Genomic DNA, 26,074 nt, shown 5'->3' on the forward strand with positions numbered 1-26,074 from the left:
GAGATTTACGATCCGACGTAATAGCCGTTAACGCACCCGTCCGAGGTGCGCGGCTCCAAGAAATTGGTATCGGCTCACCGCGACCGTTTAGTAATCGGGATCCGTTACCCGCTACCGTGAGTGCGTAAATATTATTCATTATCCTCATTTCCCTTCATTATCGCCTCGTTACCTCCCCATTTCCCGTCCTCGTAAAAACGTGAGCGAGCAAAAGAGAGAGAGAGAGAAAGAGGAGGGGGGTTTGCACGTTTGCGAGAAAGCCGGCATGCGAGATGTATATCGTTTTAAAGCGCTCTCCGATTACGCAAGCAGTTAACCATTCGGGCAGGTAAGAGAACCCGAGGCCGAGGAACCTCGAGAAAGATCGAGCATCAGTTGTCTTCTCTCTCTCCTCTCGTAAACCGAGAGAGCCGTGCCGCGCAACTACTCGCATCGTTTTACGTAACGAGTTCACGGCGAGCAGACCGCGCCGGGTCGAATCGGCCTGCATGCCAGGTGCTGTTGCCCAAGGTATCTTCTGGAAACCGCCTGTCAGACGTGCCACGTGCAAATCGCGGTTAATGGGTACGATCGTAAAAAGTCGACGAGTGTCTTTTAGGCTTAATTTGAATTGATAGGCCAATTTGCAGCGTCAAACCACGGGCCCCGAGGAAGCGGATTTTATCGCCCGTATTCTCATCGAAAATACTTGCCAATTATAATTTTAATTTTTCCATTTGTTTTATTATTATTTTTTATTTGATTTGATTTTTTTTTAATTTTTTTTTTTTTTCTTGGTTTGCTTTGGACTGACTGTTGAATACCGTCGAAGTTGATTCACGGATCGATCACGTTCGTTACACGTGTCTGTGGTATTCAAAGAATCTCTTTCTTAGGTCTGTTGAGCAAGAATTCGTTAGACTTTTGACACGCTTCGAATGAGAGATTCTAGCGAACGTCTTTTAATGAACGGCCGCGTTGTGTTCGGTGATGAATGGAATCGTTTGGCCCTGGGTGTTCCGTGCGAACGTGCCTCTCGGTTAGAATGCGCTTTCGCGCGTTATCATAATTGGCTAACGTGATTTAAGCGCGGTAAAATTTGTTAATACACGAATATGACACGATGTTAATTTTTGTTAGAAAATTACCGATGATCGCAAAGCTGATTTTTGTTGAAAAATTGTATAATTATTAATTAACAAGAGCGATGGTAACTTTTTTTTTCTCTTTTTTTTTTACGTAAATTTGATTTGAAGACCAAGGCTCCCGAGAATATTTTGCGGGTTTTTTTTTGTGCTTGAATTCCTCTCGGACCGCACGTGGGTGTTCAGTGTCACGGGCTTCGTAGGTGTCACGGGTTTGTGATCACGATGCAAATGCGTCCGGTATACGGAAGCCTGGTTCGTGATGCTGCGCGACTTTGAACTTGACCCGTTTGGGAACGCATCCTTCTCTTCTTTCTCTCTCTCGTCGTTCGCGCGTATGGGACTTTTGCTTTCGTTTCTTCCCGCGCTGGAATTTCGTTCACGTCATTCTTAGCGCACGCGACGCGGAGAGAAAGAACAGCGGATACGTTCCTACATCTCTCGACGCAACAGTATTCTATCGAACGCACATCGCGGCCGGGTTACTTTTGCCACAAGCTCCACGGTAGAATCGTTGGTGTACGTCTCTCTAATCTCCCATCCCGCGCCGGGGCGCCGGCCAAAAGCCGATAATACCGCGGGACTGTAATATTTCCCCTGACTTAATATCAATGAACGGTATTCAATTCACAAAGTTAGCGTAGCAGCTGCACGTGCAAGCGGTGCCAGAAGATTTCTCGGAGTGCGACGCTCATTGTTCCGTGCGATCTTGGCACGGGTGCCGCGATAGGCTCGTTCAAAGTGGTCCAGATTCTTAGGACGGCGCACGAGCGTCGTTTACATCTTTATCAATGCGCCGCAAAATTTTGCATCAATTCCTGACACGCGGGTGCCCTCCTCTCTTCTTCAACCCGCTAGACTTCCGCCGTTCCGCTCCGATTCGTTGATGATCCGAGCTTGTTCCTAAATGTAGCTCGCGTGATCGCGTGTCATGTTACTCGAAAGCAGTAATTAAATGGTCAACCGCTGTAGCTATATCTGATTCGGATTTGTCTCTGCTCTTAGATAAGATTGGTCGTGAGCCATAGTCGAAACGGCACCCCGTCTCGTGTGGTAATATTCTGAGAAAAAAAAAAAAAAAGAAAAAAAAAGCCGTTTTCCCGCTCTAAACGACGTTCATTAAACACCTTTATTTCAAAGGCTATCTCTCTTGAATGTAAATTATTTTGTCTCGTTACGCGGGACAAGCAGAGATAAGAAGTTACACGGCGAAACTCGCGCTTCTTCGGTGACACTTGGTTTTGTTAAAATAAAGTTACGACGTTGCGGATATTCTAGATAATTATTACTACTAATTACTGTACATATACATTATTTTATATTAGCTAAACCACATTTTTGCTTTAGAAATTATTTTATTCCGAGGTTTTTATTTTATTTTATTTTATTTTTTTTAAGTTACCGAGGTACGTTTAACCAAAACGCACTACTTCGCCACATTACGTGGAATTACATGGTCGTGTACATACGTGGCGTACCGGCATGCGAATCTATGATAGGCTAAGATGGCTTTGATAGCGCAATTTCACAATTTCTATCGAAATACCAAAGTTAACCCGATGAGAATGAGGTTGCGAAAGTACACACGCATATAGAGATGCTTCGTATCTTCCAGTTATTTTAATACCGTTTGCCCTTTTGCCAACTTTACACATCTTTAAATATAACACCGCGGCTTTCCTCCTCCTCCTCCTCCTCCTCCTCTTCGTACTTTATAACGTTCGCGATTTCAGCCGATAGTCGCGTATATATATGCTCGTGCACCTTTGATTCAACAACGAGCGGCCACCGTACTCGTGAGAACAAAAGGCGAGCGCTGTAATTGGAAGGCATGTCGAAGGATGATCCCGCGGTATTCATTATACTTCGAATAAAGAGAAAGGCCGAGCTAGACGCGGGCTTTAGCCGTGCGAGAATAAGAGGTTGCATATCGGCGTGCAAGCGCAAATCGTAAAGAATTACGCAACGCGAGTTGAGAAACTCTTTCTCCGTAACGTCTGTAAATTAAATTGTAAAGCCTCCGATAGAGAGAAAGAGCGATTAATCCCGAATTAAAAATGAATCGAATTACGACGGGCGAGTCGAAGTGGAATTCTTCGCTGGAAACGGATCCACTCGTCGGAGGGTTAAATTCCTTCAACTCTTCTTCCCGCAGGTTGATCGCACTCGAATGGTCCGGTAGGATATCAGAAAAGTACTCTGACTTCTCGCAATATATCTTCCTTTCACATTGTCGCTCTCCTTTTTATTTTTTTTTTTTAATAATTTTTTCCTCGCTACCGATTCGAGTTTGAATCAGCAAAAAAAAATTTTTGCGTAGGTTTCAACCTGATTTTGATTTGACATATATTTTTGTAAGACATTTCGTTATTATTCTATTTTTAAAAAGGAAAGGCAGTCTTTTTTGTTGCCGCGATACTAATTTGTTCTTTCATTTGGCTCATTTAGGATTTTCGCTACCTGCGGTACGTACGTACGTCATACTTGATTGCCGATAAAAAAAAATGCGGGAGCCGTGATATCAAAATCGCACGAGGTCGCTCGCGGTCTTTTTCCCGTACGTATTTCGCCCACTATCTCTAGGCAGTTTAACGCGTTACAAAAAAAATTTATGCATCGAATATTACATCGAATATTTCGCCGAATAATTAATTTCAATGAGTCACGAATGGGGTGGGTACGTCGCCGTATTCGGCAATAAGATCAATTTGCAGTTTTTGTACTCATTCTTAAGAAATTAATATATTTAATGTTCGAACGTATATCTAGGTTACATTTGAAGAAACGAGAGGTTCTCAAAGCGCCACAGTTTTGCCGGCGAAAATTATTAAATGCAAAATAGTTTTCTTTAACCTAGAATAAGCGGGAGGAGGCGACGGGGCGGGAAAGGCGGGTGCTTTGTCATGTCTAGGGATGATTAAAAAAAAGTCAATTTAATTTATCGCAGTTATGTGAATGTTGGCGATTTAGCAGCAGATCTCAAGACGAGATAGCGGTGGGAAGGCTGCGGTGAGGGAGAAGGGTGACGCGTTGACGGTTCCGCATTGCGGGTCCACCGTTTATGCGCGATCTTCCGTCATTGGACTCGCTCGTCTCGGTCTTTCTTATTGCGTACTTCGCTAAGACTTTCACGAGCCTCTGACGAGTATTCCCCTTCTCGTAAGGGCCTCAAGCGGGAATAGTTCGCGGTGGAAGATAGAGCCTCTCGTGAATTATTAAGGATGACGTGTGCGACTTGCTCCCGGCCAACGTGGGGGAGCGTCGTCACGGTCGTGTGTCGCCGAGAAACTCTTCGTTTCGTGCCGGGGTACCGTTCAATGTTACATCAAACTGTCGGTTTCGCGACGGGTAAATCGAATTTAAAATTTCCTTACGCAGGCGTCCGTTTCGAAACTGTGTCTCTTTGCAGGGAAACGGGAAAATTAACGGGCCGGTGCTGTTTCGGCGTGCTCGGGGAATCGCCGCGCTCGGCAAAACTTTGAGGAATCGGGTTGTTTTGAAATTATATTAAATTTCACCTATGACGAAAATAGGCCTGATTAATTTAAACGATTAGCAAAATATTTTTTTCACGGTGGTTTTTATTTATTTGACGTCAACGCGCGCTGGGTCGCATCTCGTCCTCGCTCGCGGTGCCGCGAGTTGATGTTAAAATGCAACGAATCGTCCTAGAACGAGTGGAAACGGTTTTAAAGAACACGGGACACCATCGTTCGCCGTAGTTGGGCGAGTCATATGTAGTTTCAGGTCGTTCTCCACTTATATCGTCTCTAATTGCAGCGCTCATTAACGCAGATGGTAATAATTACATGTCCTCGTTAAACTTTGTTTTTTCTATTTTTTTTATTTTTTTTCATCGCGTTCAACGGTGGCGTGCTGGATGAATTGATATTACTACCTGAAAAAGGTATCCCAAGCCAGAAATCTTACTGCGAAAAGACTCGTACCTTCGCTTTATCTTCGCCGTTGCGGATCGTGGATGCGTATGAACAACGGCAGTTATTATATATTACGGGCCGAATGGAGAGAGCTTAACAAATTCATTTATACGCGATCTAACGAGCACATCACGCCATACGTCTCGCCCTCGCCTCCCACGCGATGCGTCCGGCTAATTACATTACGTGTCGCCCACGCGAGGTGCGTTCGCGAGACGAAGCTGCCGCGCGGCGGTCACTAATTAAAAGCTCCACTTGAAACGGAACGAGCCCTTCCCCGGTCCTCCTGATTCGCGACAGCGTGCTGGAAACAAGACGGTTAATCATTTACATTAGCCGGAATCGGCATTTTTCATTACCCTCATCGATCGACGTCCGTCCGTCGCGCTTGATGCAACTACGAATTACATTGTATCCTTCCTACGTGTTACGCGCGACCTCCATTCGCCGTTTAATTTATGATGTGCAACAACGAGATCGTGCGATTCGCAGCACCGCGTTTTACGGCGTGGGAAAAACGGTCGTTCTTCGGAACGGTTTCGTCGAGTGGATCGACTTTTTAGCGAATAAGCCTCTTTTTCCTTTTTCTACGCTTGTCGCAGTCGCCGAAGTTGCACAGTGCTGGCGTACTCACGGTTACCTGAAATATCTTCATGAATTTTTGAGCGGCCTGAATCCTTGCTCGGGTCGAGCGTGTCACTCTCAAGCCGCGTCCTTTGGCAGTAAGTAAATTACTTTGGGGGGGAGTAAGGCGTTGCAATAGGTGGCGGATGAAAACTCGCCAAGCGCTAAAACGACGGAGTAACCTCGCGTCGGATGTACATTGTGCATTTTACTCGGGCGGGAGAGACGCATTAATTTAAAAAGAAAAAAAAAAGGGGGGAAAAAAAAGAGCCAAATAAACGGTGAATCGTGACCGGCATACTCGTCATAATAACGTACAATTGTCTACCCTGTATTCTGGCATTACCTTTTCACATATACAACAATTGCATTATTTCGCGCATCTGTCTTTCACGCCCGGTTGAATATCACCCCCATGTGTTCTATGATGAATGACGAAAAATGTTCTAATGCCAAAGTGTTTAAGTAGTTAAAAAAAAAATAAATAAATAAATAAATAATATTAAATAAACGTAAAATAAAATATACTATTTCGCTGTAGAAAAAGAGACGTTAAGGATCACTCAAAGTGATTATTTGTCGCGGTTAATATATTTTTTTTTTTTTTCTCGTGGGTTTTTGCGCCTCGGTGACGCCTCGTCTCGGCGAGGTGGACTCCATGCCGCGTGACGCGGACTTAAAGCCGCGGATATGGATGCGAAAGAGCCGGTGAAGGTGGAAAAAGAGAGGAGGAAAGAGGGACGAAAGAGAGCTTGGATGGTAGGGCTGCGGGGGGAGGGTGAGAAGAGAAGGAACATCAAATATGCCGGGACAGATGCATGGTCCCACAGTAGTTTGTCATTCTTGCCGGTTTCGCTCTGTCCAATACTTGTTCCCTCTAAACGTTTTCTCCTCTCCCCGTTTTCCTCCTCTCGCAATTGCCTCCCCTTTCGAGCCGCCCTTCTTTATCTAGCCAGCTCTGCCCCCGGGCGCTTTCTCTGTCTTATCGTGCGTTTCTCGCGCCTACCTCCCTCGCGAAGCCCTCTCGATCGGCCGTTTTTTTTTTCTTTTTTTTTTTCTCCTCTTTCTCGCGTAATTATAGTTTCCATTGTTGCATGCACGGATACATATAGTCGACGGTAGCTCGGGGATACTTTTTACGACGTTTGCAACGTGGAAAAGTTCACGTTTCAAGAACGCGTGTTTTATTGTCCGTCTATATTCCGCAACGCTAAAAATTAATACGATGGATATCTGGTTTTAATTCTTTCTTTTTAATTTTTTTTTTTTTACACAGAAGCGAGATCGAACGCTTCAACGAAATTTATATTTGCAAAAGACCCGTGCTTAATTTTTGCATTTTAATAAAATATAATTATTAAATTTTAAATATGAAATATAATCGGAGAACCATAAGGCTGAGATCGTTATACCCGCTTTCGTCTTTATTTCTCGTAATAACGAGATCTGTATTTTTGTACAATAAAATGGTGATGTTAAAACGCTCCGTGAGTCTATTCCGGTCCGACGAAGCACTTTGCCTTCGATATGAAGGACGGACGGAAAGAAGGAAGGAAGGAAGGAAGGAAGCGAGCTCAATTTAGTTAGGGCTCAAAATCCGGCTTAATGATTATGACAGGGTGGGATACGATCGCTCATATTCCGGGTCTTCAGAATTTATCCTTTGTGGATAATCCGGATTTAAATATTGAACTTCGGTTAGCTTCCTCCGTCTCCCTTGCGTTCGTCGTTTAACCTGAACTTCCACACGCTTGGTCCCACAACGTATTTCTTTTTCACGTTTACTGACTATATTAGAAGCAAATATTTGGAATCTTCAAAGCGCGCCTTTTCCGACGCTTTATGTCGGGACAGGAAAAAGGAAAAAAAATAGGAAAAAAAAGGAGGATCTGCCGTGGAAATTAACGGCAAAGTCTTCTAATTCGATTTAAAAAGAAGCAATAGCCTTAGCTTACGTCCCTTTCTTTAGCAGCTGCTCCGAATAAAATGCAAAATTAGCTACGATTTTTTTTTCCACAACCGAGATTTGTGATTGGAGTAAGTTGCGTGCCGTTTGGCTGTAATCTTAAAATAATTGCATAATGAAAAACGCACGCCACGTCTTAATTCTCGTCGCCTAGTTTCGAAAGATTAACCTCTGGGTGGATTATGAGCCGTGATTTAAGTCCGCGATTACGTCGACTCTAAACGACGATCTTATTTCCGCGAATTTAGATTTATACGGCAGATCTCCGGCGAGGTATCGGTCCCGTCGGTTGAAAGAATTGACCTTTATTATGCTTGCCGAGGTCGGTTTAGGTGGAGAATGTGAGTCGCCTCTCCCCCCTCCCTCCGTCTCTCCGAGCGAGATGTAGACCGCGATGAAAACTGGGACGGACTATCTGCTTTTTCCGAACTTTATTATTCCGAGGCGATAAGTCGTGCATTCGTAACGAAACGGTAACCAAGTTTTCTGGCAAACGAGACGGAGACGTATCTTTTATTTCTGACGGAGCCTCCTCCCGCTCCGGAGCCGGCTCGGGCTCGCCTGTCGGCGCACTCCCGCGGGACCTTTGCAGAAGAACAAACATTCGAAATTCCTTGCCGCCGGTACCGCGGATTGCGATCGAAATCCACTTAACTCGCCGCCGTGGCGCGGATTCGATCCCAGAGATTCGTCGTTTCGGCCCCGGTACGCGCGCCGGGGCCTCGGGATGGAAAGGAGAAAGCAGGGAGGGTTTGCGGCGGTGGTGGTGCGTACGTGTGCTCCCCGGCACATGTGCGCGCGAGCGGGGGGTTGCTTTCGACGAGCACGGTGAGAGTCGACGTGCCGGGGGTGGAGTGGCGATTAATTATGCAGAAAAGCTGCGATCGATGAAGGAACGTGCACCCTTAAAATATTGATACCTCGAACGGTCTCTACTACCATAACCGCTCTCCACTATTCTCTACCCTCGATCTAACAACCGGCGAGGCCGCGGCGAGCTCGCGCCGCGAAGGGGCCGCTCTCTCTCTCGCAGACTCTCTCGATTGTTCTATACCTGTAATATCGAATCCACCCAAGTGAAAAGTAATATTCACCTCGGGGGTGGTAGTAGGCGGCCGTTCGGAAAACCGTCATCTGCTTACCTTCCGTATTTTATACATCTGCGTACGTTATTATTACAAGCCCCCCCCCCTCTCCCCCCCCGGGTAGTTGTTCTGTTTCGCGATACCAAGCGTGGGCGTTTTAAATCTTCATGTACGCGAGGAAACTCGTCCCGCCTTCCGCACAATTTTTACCGAATGTGAGCACAGCTACCCCGAGATATCTGTTGCAATTTAAAAAAAAAAAAAAAAGGGAAAAAGAAAGGAAAGAAAAACAATTATCCGGCGCGACTGTAGCTTCAGTTGCGTAAGAGCTAGTGATTCAATACCGGGATCTTCCATCTTCTCTTTATTATTATTCCGACGACGAATCCAAGCCGCAGCTTTTTTTCCTTCCCTTTTTTTTTTCGCTCGATATAACCGCGCTAATAACGGAAAGCAACAAATAATATCTACCTTCAACGTCGTCCTTTTTCCCCTCCGCGTCGCGGCGCCGCTAATTGTCCCCGCCGTGAAGAATCCTAAGAGAATTTCCTCTTATTTCGCGGGAGAAGAGTTAATAGGAAAGTTCCGTTCGGGCGAGATTTCCACTGCGGAACTTCCAAGTTCGTCAATGCCGCGGCACGCCGACGCCACGGGGAGAAGGGGGACCCAGGCATTTTCACACTTTCCTTTCCCCGAAGTTGGAGAAACTCGTCGTCGAGGAAAGCCCGAGGCCGAGCCTCCCGCATTTTCTGCGGTACATTGAGCGGAACGCGGTGTTCTCACGATCGTATCGTGCCGATCAAAGGAAAGGCGAGACGCGAATTTCATTCATCTCGAAAGTAACATCTTTCCGTTAACATCGCTCTTTTCACGGCGCTCTTCCGGCATTACGTGTATATTGCCCGAGTATAATCTTTATTCAAATGATGAATTGTTATTCTATTTTAAAAAAGAGATGTAGATTCTCAAAGTATCACGTTAAGATACTTCCGTAGTTTGTTGGCGAAAATTATGAAACATAAAACAGGCTTGTTTTTTTTTTTTTTTTTTTTTTCTTTTTTACTTTAGAAGAAGAAGCAGAAGAAGTAAATAACGCGCGCGCTCTGTTTCTTGTCTAGTATAAGAAAAAGAGTTTGCTTAGTTTTGTTTCAAAGCGTTGCGTAACGAATTCACGCGAGTTCACGCGCGGCCGTTCGCAGACGTTCGTAGTGAAAAATATTGCGGATAAAGGGATTTTATATTCATCGGACGGCAGCCTTTGCCGCAAGGATGCCCGGTCGAAGCGTAAACAACATTATATATTACAGAAATTTCGCAGCGCCGATCTCTCGAGCTTCCGGATCACGTTTCGGCGATGCGATAGAGTCTGCTGGCGATAAATCGGCGACGGCGAACAGTCGGCGGAACTATTAAGCGAGAGAAAATATGAATGTCATAATTGCAGCATTTGAGAATTGTGCGCGCCGTGAAAATAAAGACCGCGCGCGCCGGTGCTTGCCAAGAGTTTTATTATCTTTTTTATATATATTTTTTTTAATAAACGTGACGCTTCTTATTTTTCGGAAGTCATGTATATCGATCGTTTCGCGTGTATTTATATCGTATCGGGACGAAAATAAGCCCGGGAATTGGCACGATTCAATAGCGGAGCGCGTGCCAGAAATGCTGGGCGGGACCGACTGGGGATTCTCGGCCGCTAAATCTTTCCCCCCCCCGTAGCTTCCAAGGTAGAGACTTTTAACGCATTCGAATGCGTCGGAGATCCGCTGGATAAATCACTCTTTTCATGGCCGTGCATTTGCGCGGCGTACCACGATCTCTCTCCTACGCCGACTTTCGCGAGCGCGCGATACTCGCGAAGCTGCCGCAGTCCGAGCGCTTTTAACGCGAACACGTAATAGAATTATCTTCGCAGCTACAACGTGCACGGCCAGTATTAAGATATGACTCGAGGCTGAAAGGGTTAATTACGACGAGCCGTCGTGTCCGTTTACGATGGAGCCGCCGGCAGCCGCCTGCGATAAATTCCTCGAAACAGAGGCGTTCGCGGTGAAAAACGACGGTGGACTTCTCGCGAAAGTAGCTCCGCGCGAAATGGTCCGCGAGAAGCGAAGAAACAACGCGCAGTCGTTTACCACCGTTTGATCGCGAGCGATGAGAGCGTTTTCGCGCGGAACGCCCGGTCGCACGATGCCGAAGACCATTGTCCTCGCACTGGAGCCGGTTTCGAAAGCTAGAAAAAATCGTCGCCGATACGAAGGTGGGGCGGAGAGAAAGAAAGAGAGAGAGAGAGAGAGAACGGACCGGGGAGTACAGAAGAGATAAAAAGAAACAGAGTCCTCGCGGTTATACTCGCCTTCCTCGTATCTGGATGAAAACGATCCGAGGAATCTTTCTCACGACCTGGGGGCATCCTGGGACCGCGGTGTCGAAGGACTGCGAGTTAAATGAAAGGGAACGAGACCGGCGATGGGCTATCCTTCTTCGCTCGCTCTGCCTTGGGCTCTGGCTCCGGCTCCGGCTTCGCTCCGCCGCGCTCCGGACATTCCGCTCGTTTATTACGACGCTGTTTACTCGATAGTTCCATTTTCGCCGGTTGTATCTACCGTAGCCTCGCCTCGGACGCGCAGAACAAAGGTCGAGCGTCGCTTCACCGGGTTCCATTAATCCGAAAACGTCCAGGAATTTTTGAAAGATTTAGCGACAGCGAGCGAGTCGCCTCGCGTCGAGTTTCGATCTCGGGAATTCCTTGCGTTGCGATCAAAATTGTTAATTTTAATTCTGTCGTGATTACGAATTTATTGTACGTTGTTGTTTTTTCTTTTTTCATGACGGTCGTGAGGTCGATCCACGCGTTTTTTAAATTTTTTTTTCCGCAGAAAAAAGACAAAGGTACATTATTGTTGCCTTCTGTGTTTTTACGTTCGAAGAATGAAATATCTTGGGTACAACGATAAATTCTCCTCTCGCGCTTCCTGGCTCTCTTCCTCGGCGTCTTCTCGCCGCTCTCTCGCCATTCTCTCGCCGCTATCTCTCTCTCTCTCTCTCTCTCTCTCGCATACTCTCCCTTTCCCTACGAAGTCGCTCGTGATTTCCGTTCATTCACCCTTTCCGGTCATCACCCTCTCTTCGCGCGCTACCTTCACTGATCTCGCATTGTTGTCTCTTCGCAACTCACTTCCGCGACTTCTTCTCAGGATCGTTTACCACGCAGCATCCACCTAATACATAAATATGAATGTTCGCCTCCTTGTACAATATTCATGCATACATACACATATAACAAACAATCGAGAAGAACGACGAGATTGGTAACCGATAGATAAAGATTCCCTCTAAAAGTTAGGCACGATCGCCTTCGTAAGTTCAGCGATAATTGTGATTCGCACATTTATGCCGATGAACTTTGTATTTCTCAAGCGCGCTTTCGCAATTGTCAGCCTCCCCGCGACAAAATTCTAACAAGCTGCGACAATTTTATCGCCAATTCCAACTTTCGCAATTACGCTCTCTCCGAGGAACGGCGCGTAAAGTGATTTCACTGATGGCTTCGCGGAAGAAAGATACGTCGCGCGCTCGCAAATAAGAAACATGAAAATCTTTAGGCTCCGCGAAGGATTTATATCGTCGGGCTACTCGATGCGTCAGAAAAATGCGTTGCGCAATTACCGAGCTTGTCGTCGGCGTGTTTAGAAATGTTCTCTTCTATAGCCGGTCGTTCGTCATCGTCAAAGTGATTCCCCGTCTTAATTTCATTTTCTTTTTTTTTCCCTTTAAAATCGGATTGCGCCAGCGAGAGTCGTCGAACTAATAACATCGTTAACGCCGATACGCGCGGGTCTCGATATCCAGAGAGAAGGATCGACGAAACTTTAACCTCCCGAGAAAGGTTTTTACGGCATAGAGAGAAAGAAAAAAAAAAATAATTCGTCGCTTGATCGAATTTTATTTATTTTATGTCGACTGAAATTCGCGAAAACTAAACGCACGCGTACGTGATGTTAACCCGACGAGATCAACTCGGTCGCGCATTCGTCATAATTCTTTTTATTATTAGATAAACGTTAAGTAATATCTACGATTCTCGGTGAAAGGGTAGAATGAATGTATCGCTCAGGTTTTACGCGAGCTTTACGAGCTTTATTCGAGCTCTCGCGGGTCGAGTCGAGTCAAATAGCTTTCCGGAGTCGATGCAGAAATAGAACGTCTGGAAAATTGACACTATTTTAAGACGCGATAAGAAATGCTACGGCAGCTACGGCTCGGATTGACGGACGCTTGTCATATTTTATTAGGTCGGACGGGATACGTTGATCGTGTGGGCTTAATTGACAAGCGACATTGGCGAACTCGTTCGCATTGTGCAGGACAACAAGGTTGGCGTGCCGGGTAATATGGTTTCCTCTTAAAAAACAAGGCGAACCAATCGAACCAGTTTCCGCGGAACGAGCAACGTGCACGATATTATCTAATTTCTGAATTATTTATCACACGTCGCCCTTCTTCCGCCGGACCGTCGTAGCCGCTTTCGCGTTTCGGTATCGATTTTATGGTATCGATTTCTAGAAACGAATATTTAATTATTTCACGATTTGTCATTTTTCTGTCGCGCGGCATTTGCGATGCTTATCAGTTGAATCTCGATTCCGAATCGGGCCTGCTACAGAACCTCGGCTTTCGACGGTTTAAAATGACGTGCGGCATCACGCGATGACTTCCGCTAAACGTCTCTGCGAAATTATATTAATGTTATTTGTTAAAGAATTGTTAAAAAAAAAATATATATATATATATATATATATATATATATATATGTATATTTATATAACACTGACTTTTGCCGTTCGGGTGTTTCAAAATGGACTTGAACTTTATGAGTTTTTGTGGCGGACAGGCCGTGACATATAGCTTTGCGTTTGGAGGAGAAAAAAAAAAACCCGCTGCGCCGCGCGTCTCTCACATTCGCGTTCATTTCGTCGCAGGAATTGAATGTACGAGAAGGACCGAAAGATCGATAACACGGGTAATCGAACGTTCTCCCGGGCTCTGCCTCGAGCATTCCGCCTTCTCTCTATAATCGCGAATAATACCGCGGATCGTGCTCGATAATCTCGAGTTTTCAGGATGAATTTCGACGGCGCGAAGAGACACTTCGACGACCCGCGTGACGAATGTTTGCCGATTCGGTCCTTCGATCGGCAATAGGATCTTCGGGTTTTCGTATCATCCCGTGTCCTTGCGCGAAATATCGCTGCGCTTGTATCAAGTACCTCTCATCTCGGCTGCAGTCTATTCGGTTCACACAGGTTTCTCTCCGAGAGTCACCGAGTGATCGATAATACCGCGCGAGAACGACAGCGATACAACTTACGGTGCAATTAACGTAGTTACGGCTAATACCATCGCCTGCCAAATTTACTTGATTCGCGGAATGGAAACACGAGCGCCGAACAGATTCTCTCGCCCGGTTTTGGAGAAAATGCAATTGAATTTATTTATACCGGCGCAACGCCTCGCGGCGTATGCTGCGAGATTAGCTAATTAACGATAACAGTCGACCGTTGTATCTCCATCGCGTAGCTTAGTTCAAAGTAAGACGAAACGACGTTCGGAACGCTGACAGTGAGTTTTGGGACGTAGCCAGAGCTGAAGCTAATACCATTAACCCAATAATCGCTAAAGTGGCAATTAGACTTCGAAGGCGAAGCCGTTTGCGCGACACTTGGACTGAGATTCCATATATACGTGCGAAATTTCATCAAATGGAAACTGTTACACAATTTGCGACGGCTTTGAAAAATTCCACGCTTTGTAGGAATACTCAATTCTTTATTTCACGCGCATTCGCCCGCGTTGTATCGATTTTTTGTTATCAACCCAATCGACTTTGTTTCAATTGACTTTGCGCTTGACTTTGTTTAAATCAAAACGGTGTATTTTTTTTCTCTTTTTTTTTTTTTTTTTTTTTTTTTGTTTTGTTTTAAATTGCCGTTTGAATTGAAACTATCTTCCGCGGACTGTAAGCGGTCGGCATTCTTTCACAGCTTGTTACAAGTATTATTCGTAGACGCTGAGGACGGATGAGCTCGAACATCCGTTCGCGTACGAAAGATCTTAAACGCGAGCCTTTGATACAAAGCGCCCAAGAGTCTATGGTGCAACGAACGCTCTAAGCGCAGGATTCCCTTTATGAAAATAGGATTCAGCGGTACCGGTAGATCCCCGGAGTCTTAGTGTGTCGCTCCGACTTAATTGCCAAGATTATCCCAACGTAAATACGTTCCTCTATCGCGAGCTGCACATCGGCGTCGCCCAGACGGCCTAGCCACGATAAGGAGATCGCAGGCTAGGTTAAAAAATAATTATCGCGGGATGTTGGGGTACCCGTGCTGGTCACCTTCAGCTCTCCAGAAACCCTCCCGGCGGCCGCGAAGGTAGGGATCGTAGAGCGACAGGGGGAGAATCGGGGGTGGAAGAAAAGCGGTTGCCCTCGAGAATTCCGCCCCCTCTCGGGGGTTACGTAGGTGTTAATCGCGGCTTGTGTGCGGAACCGCTGAACGTGGAGGAGAACGTACCACGGGGGTCGGGTATAGCAAAGCCGTGTAGTATCGACCCTAGATATTGTTGATGCAAACGGTAACCATGGGTGACTCGGGTCGGTTGACCAATTGCAGTCTTCACGGTGGCCATGTCCAACCAATCGTCTAGCGGTACGCAGCCGGTTTTTTGATTGGGCGATACCGGGGATAAGAGACCAGTTCGAGGCCACCGGGACCCACAAATGGACGTGGACACACCGAGTGGAGAACATCGGCCTGCTGCGACGCGAAGTGACCGTCGTTCTTCATCGTCCTCGTCCACGTCGGACTTGGTGGCCGTCTTCGTCGATCACTTCGCTCTTCTCCGTGTGTGACGCGACCTTCGGATAAACGATTCGGATTTTGTGTCTATCGCTCAGTTATCGCTACCGAGCCTCTTCTGTGTAAGCTCCTTTTACAATCAGCTTTATGGCCGCCCCGTCGTCCAACACCACCGTCACCGCACGCCACTATGGATGCACTTGATGTTTCACATTGTACCTTCGCTTCGTGATTTAGTAGCCCTTTCCATCTGGCGATTTTCCGGATTTTCTTTGTTCCTTTCTTTATCTCCTATTTTTGATTATTATTATTTTTTTATATCTATGTCGAGTTTTTATTTTTCTATTTTTTTTAATGCACCACCACGTCGTTAGCTGAAAATCAGCATTTAACTTCCAGATTAATTTTTATCATTTAAAGTTTGAGAATTTTAACTCGGGATTATTTCACGTTTTTCGCGAGTTTAGAAAAATCCGTTCTTTTTTTAATTTTAGAAAAAAAGTTGAAATAAAATTTCGCAAATTCGCAAAACATATTCTTTATATACTTTTCGGCAGGGTTGATTTATTCAGGGGGAGGGGGCGGGAGATGATTGGACCGACTTTTCTTTCGTTCGATTTTCAATGTTCTCGGGGGGTACTCAAACCGATTGACTCGGCTCCGTTCGCGGTCCAGTTGAAAAGGATACGACCTGGAGCAGCAGATCGCAAACTAACAAAGTGGATTACAGTGTACTTAGAGCCACGGCGCTCTTTTCGCCGGTCGAGCGCGTATTTTGCATCGGATTCGCTAGCTTTCAGCCACCACCACCAACCACCTCCGTCGTCGTCGCCAGCAGCAGTCACCACTGTCCCTGTCGACCCCTCTCGGTTGATCTATGTGTTTGCTCGAACGAAATTAAGTTATTTCATTATCGCACGCCATTGTAGCTACTCCCGTCTGTATAGACATGCAGTTGTTTCGGCGCCGACGTGGCTTCGTCCATCTCAAAAAAAAAAAAAAAAAAAATTTGCACGACACGTTAAGGTTTCGATAAGCTTCTAATTCCCGTCCCTTAAGCGACGCGTTAAGTCCAAATAGCATAATTTTAAAATGCACTTTTCGCAATTTTTTTTTGTCGCAATTAAAGACTTAATTTCCTTTTCGGTTGTTTTTTTTTTTACATTAAGATTTAGATTAGATAAAGACTTATCTAAACAATGCTCGGCGCGCACAGCATTTAGGGAGTCGAGCGGTTTACAAGGAAAATACGCTCGAGTCAATAACACCTAGCGCATCTCCCGCATGTATTTTGTTTGTGTGACGCGGAATGTACGCGGAGTGTGTCGTAATTTTCGCTTAGAAAGTTCCGAGGCACGTGTCCCTTCGCGAACCGACAGTTTGGCGGACAATCTCATCTTGTCGGGCCGCGCGTCGTTAATTGTGGCACACCCGGTCGTAACTTTGTCGTGTTTTGTGTTTCAGACGGACCGGGAAAAGCTGGCGCTGATCGCAGAGTAATTTACCTCGGCGTCAAGGTGAGTCGCCAAATCTGTTCTTGCCCTCCCCAAGAAACGTCCGAATCCCGCGAGCTCGAGGGAGTCCGATCAAATTAAGCTGCCGTCACGCGATATCGAATCTTACGCGGCGGCGCGATCGATTATGATTAATCTGCCGCGTCGATATTATCCTACGTTACGTGCAAATTACGTTCAAACGGGATGATAAATTTCTGCGCGAGCGACGCCACGTAGAAATTTCAAGGGTAGCGAGTTCGCGTTGTACAAGTTGCGCCAGTAATTATCGTCTTACTAGAATACGTGTTTTTCTTTTTATTTTTGTTTTACTTTCCTTTTTTTTATTTTAATTATTAATTACGAAGCGGCTTGGCACTCTTCCTCGTGCATCAGGATTTCCGATAAGATCGCGTTCTGTCATTGTTCTTGGTATTCCGGGAAAGACCGGGTCGACGCTGAGAGATGTTCCGCGCAATCATCTCCGGTTTCTACGCTTTTCCGCTGTCGTGCAAATTTCACGCGTCTCAAAATATCTTCAGCCGATCGTGTAAGGATAAGACATCCGTCGCCTGGTCCTAGCGACTTGCGTTGCATTTTGAACGAGCCGAAGAAAGTCCTCGCGAATGCCTGGTGGTGAAGCTCTTCCCTTCGTGCCATTTTCATTCAATTAGTTCCGTTATTTATATCCCACGCGAGCCTCCGGGAAATTACATGACGATAATCAAGCGTCGGGAACGCGCGACGATTCTCCAACCGCGGTGAAAGGTGGCCGCGTGACGCTTTTAATTGTATCAAACGGACGGCTAATGAAACTGGAACGAAGTGTCATTAGAATTACATATTTCCGCGCGATCGTATCGCGCCTTTTAATACTATTACCTTGTCGCGCGCAAGGGCGTCGATACTTTCCGCGACGACGACGAAGTTTTTGCCAGCGTCGTGTGGAAATATAAAAATAATCGTCGACGGCCCGAGGCCGACTCTTCATATTTCACGCGCCCATCGCGAGATCGAGTATAAATTAAACGCGACTCCGTTTTTCCCAAACGCTTGTTTTAATTCCTTTCCCTTCTCGCGCCTTTTCCGGTGGATTCAATTAACGCGAACCGTTACATGCGGGATTAACGTAAGTCGCTGTAACATCTGTGATGTGGATAACCAGTTTCGACACGAGAGTGAAATAAAGCTTTCCGTTTCTTCTTGCCCTCTCTGCCTCTGCGGATCGAGAGGAGAAAAAGGAGATAGAGGGAATCACGAAGCGTGACTGCGGATCCTCGGCGCGCGTCTCACCCGTGAAATCAGCAGCGGTGAATTCCCCTCTCGCTCTCGTTCCGCATCCTTTCTCTTTCCACCGGTGCATTTTCATTTTGTTCTCTTTATTTCACGGTCCTACCGGGCCGTCACTTAACGGACAAGATACGTCTCTCGCCTTTCTCGAAATCGCCCCGCAATAACCGCCGATCATTATTTGACCGCGTGCTATCGCCATATCGCGATAACCGACAATTACGCGCCGCCGCTGATACTAGTAATTATTAAACGTGTTCGAGCCCGCCGTCAGCTTCTTTGGCGTCTATATCAAACGCGAACTTGATCCCATTCCCGGCAACGTTACACGTAATTGCAGCGCCAATTTTTATTCCGCGAGCATACAAGCTGCAAGCGCGCGCTAGGTTCGGATCGATCTTGCCTTTGAAAAAAAAATAGAAAAAAAAACTTGATTAGACACCAGTTTTTTTTTCTCTCTCTTTCTCTTTATTTTTTATTTTTTTTTGTTATCTAACATTGTGTTCCGGTTTTCCACCGTATCGCTTATCTCGCCGCGTCGCGTTATCGTCGACTCGAAAAAGTAATTCCTTCGCGTTCGTCGCGGTTCGTTAGCGTCTTGGCGGAGCGTGCGCTAATGGGAAACGGATGCACGTAATTTGAAACGCGAAAAGAAGTCGGTCGTCGTGGATCGTCGCACATATTTGTCGAATATTAATCAGTTCTCGCGTCGTTGCGCGAGCTCTTTGATCGCCGCGACTTTGCCGATACGAACGGCGCGTTCCGGGGAACGGATCGATACTCTAGGCCGCGTAATTTTTTTCCTTTTTTTTTTTCCACGTTTTCGCGTATCGTTATCATCAAAGAGCGATCGCCCTTAATAGTAATATAATTGTTTCGATCGATTGTCTTGTCTCTGCGTTTGATGTACAATATATTGTATCACGTGCTGAAACGCACATGTAATTATTCCCATGTGGATAGGCAGAAGGGGTGGTCCGCGCTATCGGACTCGATGAAAATGGGAAACGCGGAAACGTAGAAATCGGAGAAAGTCGTCCGGGCGCGATTGCACGAGAGGTTACGCGGCGGGGAAAAACGCGCTGTAAAATCGGGGATGAAAGAACAACTGTAATGAGAAAGAGAGAAGGAGAGAAAGGCAGAAAGAAAGAGGCAATGTATACGTAATACAATAATATAATTCAGACGCTGCGGCGTGGCGAGAATTGAGCTATTAGCATATTGAGGAGCAACGTGTGGAGGTAAAAAAAAAAAAAGAGAAATAAAGCTTCGAGATGCTCGGCCGGGAAAACAGAGAGGGCAAGCGAAAAGGACCGTTCGCGAAAACCGCGACGATACCGTATCATAGTTTGTCGGGAAATACGAGGACGCGAGTCCAATTTCGTTCTCCACCGTCGAGCGTGGCTTCCAAGCCGGTGGGGATGAAATCCTTTCACAAAGATTTTGTTTATTCCGGCGTCGTCCACGGAACTAAAATCGCGTTATTCCTGCCAATAAAACGGGACGCGAGTCTATCGTAGACACGTATTATCCACGACGTTTTCCTCTCCACTTCCCCGGGAACACGTTTCGGAACTGCCTCGCGGGTTTTTGCTGAATCACCCTGTACGTACCTCCGTCGCCGCGGGGTGGCCAAGGAGGGTGGGTGGCGCGAGAGCGACGGACGACGAAGAGGTGGTTAAGTAAGGGAAGAAAAGAGAAAAGAGGGACTCGGTAAGAGGGAGAGAGAGTGGCGGAGAAAACGCGAGAGTGACAGAACGAAGGGACGAGGGCTCGGCGCATGCGTGCCGACGCAACAATATGGTGAATTCCGGGAAGCGGCCCAGTATCCGCCCGACCGTCAGCTGATCGATATACTTCCGCACGCACGCCACGTCATACGCGCCGTATCGTCAGCGACACGCATGCCATGTCATGCCGTGCATCAGGCTAGCCCGTTACGCGCCGCGCGACCCTCGCTCGCGCCTCCGAATCCGGTATCACCGCCGTTCGTTCTCGCCGTTGTAGCGCCGGTGGACGAGGACAGGTTCTCCTCGAGAAAGATTCCAAGGCGATCCTCGGCCAGCGTAAGGTAAACGTCGAGACGTGTCGAGCCGCGAATCCGCGTCCGCGTATCTAAATTGTGCGCTTTACGGAGAAGGCCCGTTTGTCTGTCCGTCTCTGTAGTCGTAATCTCGATGGAGATCGTGGATTATTCCGAGCTTATCGTATTTTTTATCAGTTGCGCGGAATGAGTAGAATATTCTTATTCAGTGCCACGCTCGGTCAATTTTAGTTCTTTTTTTTTTTTTTATTTCCTTTTTTAAAGAATACGAGTTGTTTTCTCTTGTTTTCTTCTCTTGAGGAAATTTTTTTTTTATTAAAGCCTACCATTGACGAGTGCTGTATTTTTTCTTAGTAAAAAATAAAAATCTAAAATTAGTTGGTGGAAAATTCGGTTAACTTGCTGTCACATTTTGTACGTCCAATAGTCTCACGGTCTTTCTCGTCGGGTATCTCGGTCTCTGCCGGGCGTCGCGTTCTTCCGCGATGAAACCGCCGAGGCGCATAATCTCCGTCGGTGTCGAGTGTCGCGGTTAGTCAACGCTCGTCGACTTGCGTGAGCAACGTAATCGCGCTTTCGGGTACAAACGACAAGCCAAACGTCTCGCGAGAACGTGATACCCCCTGTCGAGTGGTACGGTCTAGAAATTCCGGGTTTTGTCACGCGTGACCAGCCGGGGTCACGGAGCGAGAGATCTCCTTCGCGGGCACGAGATTACGATCGACCGGCGATCCCGAGGAGAGAGTCGTCGGTCGACTCTCCCTCTCGTCGCTCTCGTCGCGCTCTTTCTTTCCGTTGTTCTCGCGCTCTCGCCGCATCCTCCGGTGTCCCTTCGCGCCGCATCGCGATGCATCCGCATTACTCGGGCGCACGTTGCAGCTCCGGCGGCGCGTACATCGCTCGCGCGTAGCACACGCCGCTCCTCTTTTCGACTCTCCTCGGTCAGTCGAGGTCTCCCTCCGCGAGCGAAGTCGCCCCACCAGTGCCCGTGGCTCCTCGCGACGAGGAAGAGGTGGACGAGCCTCGCCAGAGAGAAACGAGCCTCTCGGCCACTCAGCGTGGTTCACCCGTGTTCTCGGCCTAGTACTAGTTCTGGCGTAATCGCGTCCGCACCGTCGATTATACGCTCGCGCGAAACCATATCTTGGCCGCAGAGTTCCATTCCCCGCGGCGAGGGAGTCCCCGAGGCGTTGATGTTCCATCCGCACTTGATCAGGTTCGTTCGATATTCGTCGATCGCCGAATGGTCCGAAAGCGGGGATCTAACCGGAAACGGAGGATATATATCCGCGCTTCCCAGCACGAGGACGACGCACGGGCCCGTTCGCTGGTGGAAGAAGATCGTTCTCGCGTGGGAAAGTTGAATGAACTTCGGGTGCAGCTGCCGCCGCCGCTGCCGCCGCCGTCGCCGCCGCTGCGTTTGGCACGTTCATTGTCCCTGACCTATCCCGGGGTGAAGGGAAGGGAGCCGGGGGAGGGCGTCTGGAATTTTCAACCTTGAGTGCCCGATCGTGATTCGCGAGCGCGTGGACTGTGCAGTCGGCGAGTTAAGTTCGCTTCCACGGCGCACACCTGGTGACAGTGATCTAGCAAAAGTGCTCAAGGTTTCCCCGCGTCGACCGGTCCTTGGGATCTCGGCGCAAGGACATCGCCGCGGCTACGTCGTCGTCCAGGACAAGCCGACCCGGTGTTCGGCGACACCGGTCCGCGGACTGTGCCGGCTTCGGAAAACTCGTTCCGCCGTCGTTATCACCGTTCCACTCGTAAACGCGAGGCTTGGCCAATCGTGGACTTTAATAAGGACACCCTCCACCCGTCGGCGGTATGCGGGTCAACTCGCGTTGACCTCGCGCGCAGATTCCACAGAGATGCGCGTTGGTTAATCGCGGCGATTTATCTCCCCCGAGCGGTTTTGCAACTTCTTTTCCGAGACGCCGCGCTTTTTAGTAACTTCGCCCGTCCACCGGGACGCCGATAAATGATTAGACAAATAGTTGTAATTAATTTTGCCATGTGATAGCGACACTCGGTCGTGATTTCGGTGCAGTTTTTTCTTTTATGTTTCTTTTTTTCTTTTTTTTTTTATGACCACGCGATACATAAAAACGCGCGACTCGTAGCAATTTCGTTTTATGAGCGACGTTTCTTTATTTATTAATTTTAATGTAATAGACTCATAAGCTTGCTTATCACAGGAGCGTATCTACGTGCACAGTTCCAATGGCACAGGCATTTAATCATGAAAATCCCTAGATACACTTTAATTCCTAAGTTACCTAAGTGGATATTCAATTAATTTCTCTTTTTTTATCTGCATCTAATTCAGATAACGTGCATTAACAATGTGGAATTTGCAAAGAGCCGTCTAAAACCCGAAACTCGCGATGCAGCCGCGAGTATTCTAATTATCGCTGTTCCCGCGCGCACAATAGCATTAAGATCGCTCCAAGAGATACGTTAGCTCGCGAGATATTAATTATAATAATAATAAGAACCTGTGTGCGCGCATTAAACGAGAACTAAAACCATCGCTGTCTTCTTGATCTTGCAGGTTTCAGTGCTGATTCGTCGCGTGGACTGTAAGAGCGAGCATCATTATCGGTGAGTAACAATTATTGATTTTGTGCCTCCCTTTTTTTTTCTTTTTTCTTTTTTTTTTTTTTTCTTTTTTTTTTACTACCTAACGGATCCTCCGCTACTTGACACGTATATTTTGCGGAGAAGCTGACCCTTCTCAGGAGCATCCTTATTACGCGCGATGGAAAACGAGTCGCGGGCTGAATGGGAGACTGCGATTAGCGAAAAGCGGGTTGCGGCGTTTTCGTCCGCGAAAGGCGAAGGCGAAAGCAAAGCCGGTGCAAAGCAAAACGGCCTGCGCGCGTAGGGAGACGGATACGGTGAGGAAGGGTCAGGGAAGAGGGACGCGCGCGCGAAGTGGTCAGACTGGTGTAACAGGACGTTACCCCCTGGTTGCATGCGGCAAGGGCAGGACGCGATATTGTTATTGCGCCTTCCTTCATCTTTCGCGCGCGGCTTCACTCCCGGCCCTGCTTGCAGCCAGTCAGGGGTTCTCAAAGTCCTCTGTAACGTTCTGGCATTAGAGATCGGCTTTCGTTCTTAGTCGAGTAAGTTTCACCCTCGGATATGTATACGATTCCTTTTCTTTTTTTCCTTTAAACTGATGCGAGTGGCTTCGGTTTGTAAAAAATTTTGGAAAAATAATTTTTGAGAAAATTATTAAAATAGCTCTCCGTCGCTTGTATCTATTTATAGATTTCTCTCTCTCTCCCTCTCTTCCTCTGAGTTTTTTTCTTTTTTTTTTTTTCCTTCATTTTTCCTATATTTTCCGGGCAGACAATAAAGGGACATTTTCGACGGAGTCCGAAATCCCGTCGATCGTGCGTTTCGCTTTTTATCTTCGACCTGGTCCACTCGCAGTAATATTGTCACTCGCCTCCCGGATCCCGCTTTTCATTCCGCGTCGCATTCCTGTTCTACATTCCACCGCGACGTCCTGGCCCGCTGAAACGCGAAGCTAGCGAAAATAAATGGCCCTCGTGCAGATTAAAATTCACACATCGTCATAGATTCCGTCTCGCAGGCAACGTTAGTACGTCGTGCGTTCTCGGCGATCTTGATATTCGATACCATCTTGAATACACGTCTTTCACGGCACACGGTCGCTTTCGGGCGTTCCTTGTAAGCGCGTTCGTTATAAACCGCTGTATCGGAGCCAGATAAACCGCGGAGGGTTAACCTAATACTGGAAAATAAGGCAGTTGACGCGAAGCCGAACTGAACCGATCCTTTACGGCGAAATCGGCAAATCCGGACAGGCACTCGGTGAACTCGCGGCGTTTCTGCGTCTCAATCGCGCTGTTATTATCATTAAAAAATCCTGAATTATCGCAAACATGACGCGGGAGATTGATTATACGTCGCGAACGACGAGTCGCGCGCTTAATAAACTGTTTTCGTATTTAAAAATAACAGTTTTAATTCTGACGTGTAATTTATTTTAATTATTGGCCAACGTTGCCGAGACGTTAAAACGACTGGTGAAACGTGACGCGTTTTGTCACGCATTAACGGTTGATAATTTTACGAGCTTTCTACTCGCCTTTTATCACCACGTCGATGACCGCCGGGCTAAATGGCTTCTCGGCTCCGAGTATTGCATCTTGACTAATTACTTTTGTTGCGATCCGGGTTACCCTCAGGAAGTTTTTCGCGGGCGCGGCGGATTAACGATACCGGGCGCTCCCAGGTTTCTCGCCGTTTACGATATACCGCGGGGGAGGAGCGGGCAAGAAGTCCGCCTGTTAATCTTCTAATCGTCGCTTCGCTTTATTCCCGGCCGGGGAATTGTAAAATTCTCTTACGTTCGTCGGTGCACGTGGCGCTACTCGGGAATGCGGTCGCGCCAAATCGTTGACATTATCCCGCGCACGAAAACGGGCCGCGGTCTTTCGACAGGTGAGCGCTCTCGCACGGGCCCGGAATCCGCGCGGCCGTATTGAAATAATTTCCACCGGGGAATGAGGAGTGACGATAAATCACAGAGACACGGGCAAGTTTCACGCGGAAACTTGCGAAACGTTCTGGTACCGGTGAGTACGCCGACTCGCGTTCGGAAATTTACGACCGTTACGCGGAAATTCCTGCAAAGCAACGCCTCCGGCGTAATTAACGCCCGGGCATCATCGTAAAATTTTCCCCTCCCGTTCGTAAAACGCGGCATAATATTACGTAATATTAATCACGGTCGGTCTAACAAAACGTCCGTAACGAAGCGTTGCCGGAGGAGGAGAGCGAAAACGATATCGTAAGAGAGCAAATAATTACTTTACTAGTCACGGGCAACTTTGGCCGTTGGGATAAGCGCTCTCCTTCTCGAACTTCTTCGGCTTCGAGAGAGTAGCAGACGGCACTGCTGCACCCCGGCGTTCGAGTTACCGCGGCAATTTCGCAAACAGGCCGCCGATAAGAGAGAGAGAGAGAGGATCGCCGAATTGCGCGCCGGTCGAATGAATGAATTTGCGGACACGAGATGGAATTCACACTCGCGCTAAATAAATTTGGTGCTAGCCTGCGCTCGGTCTTGTTCGCTTCCGGCTTGTTCATAGGGTCTAATTTTAAGCTTGGCCGACCGGACGGGCGAACGGACGGACAGATGGACGGACAGACGAATGGATGGATAGATGGCGAGTGAATGGATGGATGGGATAGATAGATGGATGGATGGGAAGCTCGTTAGATGCTCGCCTTATGGAAATAATTGGATCGCTCGCCGCAGAAATGCGTGCACGGCGATCGATTCCTGCGTTGCCTTTGAATAAGACGATTACGATCGTTGAATTTCGGTAAAAAATACATTCCGGTAAATATTTTTAATTTACTAAAGGTTCGAAATGTCGAATTATTCTATTTCTTAAGGAATATCGCTCGATATTATTCTGGATAATTAATTTTATTTCAAATAAGGAATTTAAAAAAAAAGAGAAAAGAAAAGAGAAATTGACTTTAAAATTGTGCATATCGTAGAATCGATATGCTATCGTTGTTCGCGGATGCTTTTGTCGATTTTTAGTATTTTGTTGAATTTAATCGAAACGAGCCGACCACTCACTGAATGTGCACTGTGTTTAAT

At 47.2% G+C, this 26,074-nt stretch overlaps 1 protein-coding gene across 3 annotated transcripts in view; it reads left to right on the forward strand.

Annotated features, from left to right (window-relative positions):
- The window catches only part of Hnrnp-k (Heterogeneous nuclear ribonucleoprotein K), a 79,866-nt gene that overhangs the window by 6,419 nt on the left and 47,373 nt on the right, over positions 1-26,074 (forward strand). Inside the window, exons 1-3 of one of the 3 annotated variants that reach the window (XM_070661916.1) lie at positions 15,407-15,719; positions 17,062-17,114; positions 22,976-23,025. The gene's annotated coding sequence lies outside the window, so the exon portion shown is untranslated. Of the gene's footprint in view, positions 1-15,406; positions 15,720-17,061; positions 17,115-21,516; positions 21,641-22,975; positions 23,026-26,074 lie in introns of those variants that run through there. The other 2 variants (XM_070661915.1, XM_070661917.1) reach the window with 2 other exon arrangements.

The sequence above is a fragment of the Cardiocondyla obscurior genome, linkage group LG09 (genome assembly GCF_019399895.1).
Source record: "Cardiocondyla obscurior isolate alpha-2009 linkage group LG09, Cobs3.1, whole genome shotgun sequence".
Lineage (NCBI taxonomy): Eukaryota > Metazoa > Arthropoda > Insecta > Hymenoptera > Formicidae > Cardiocondyla > Cardiocondyla obscurior.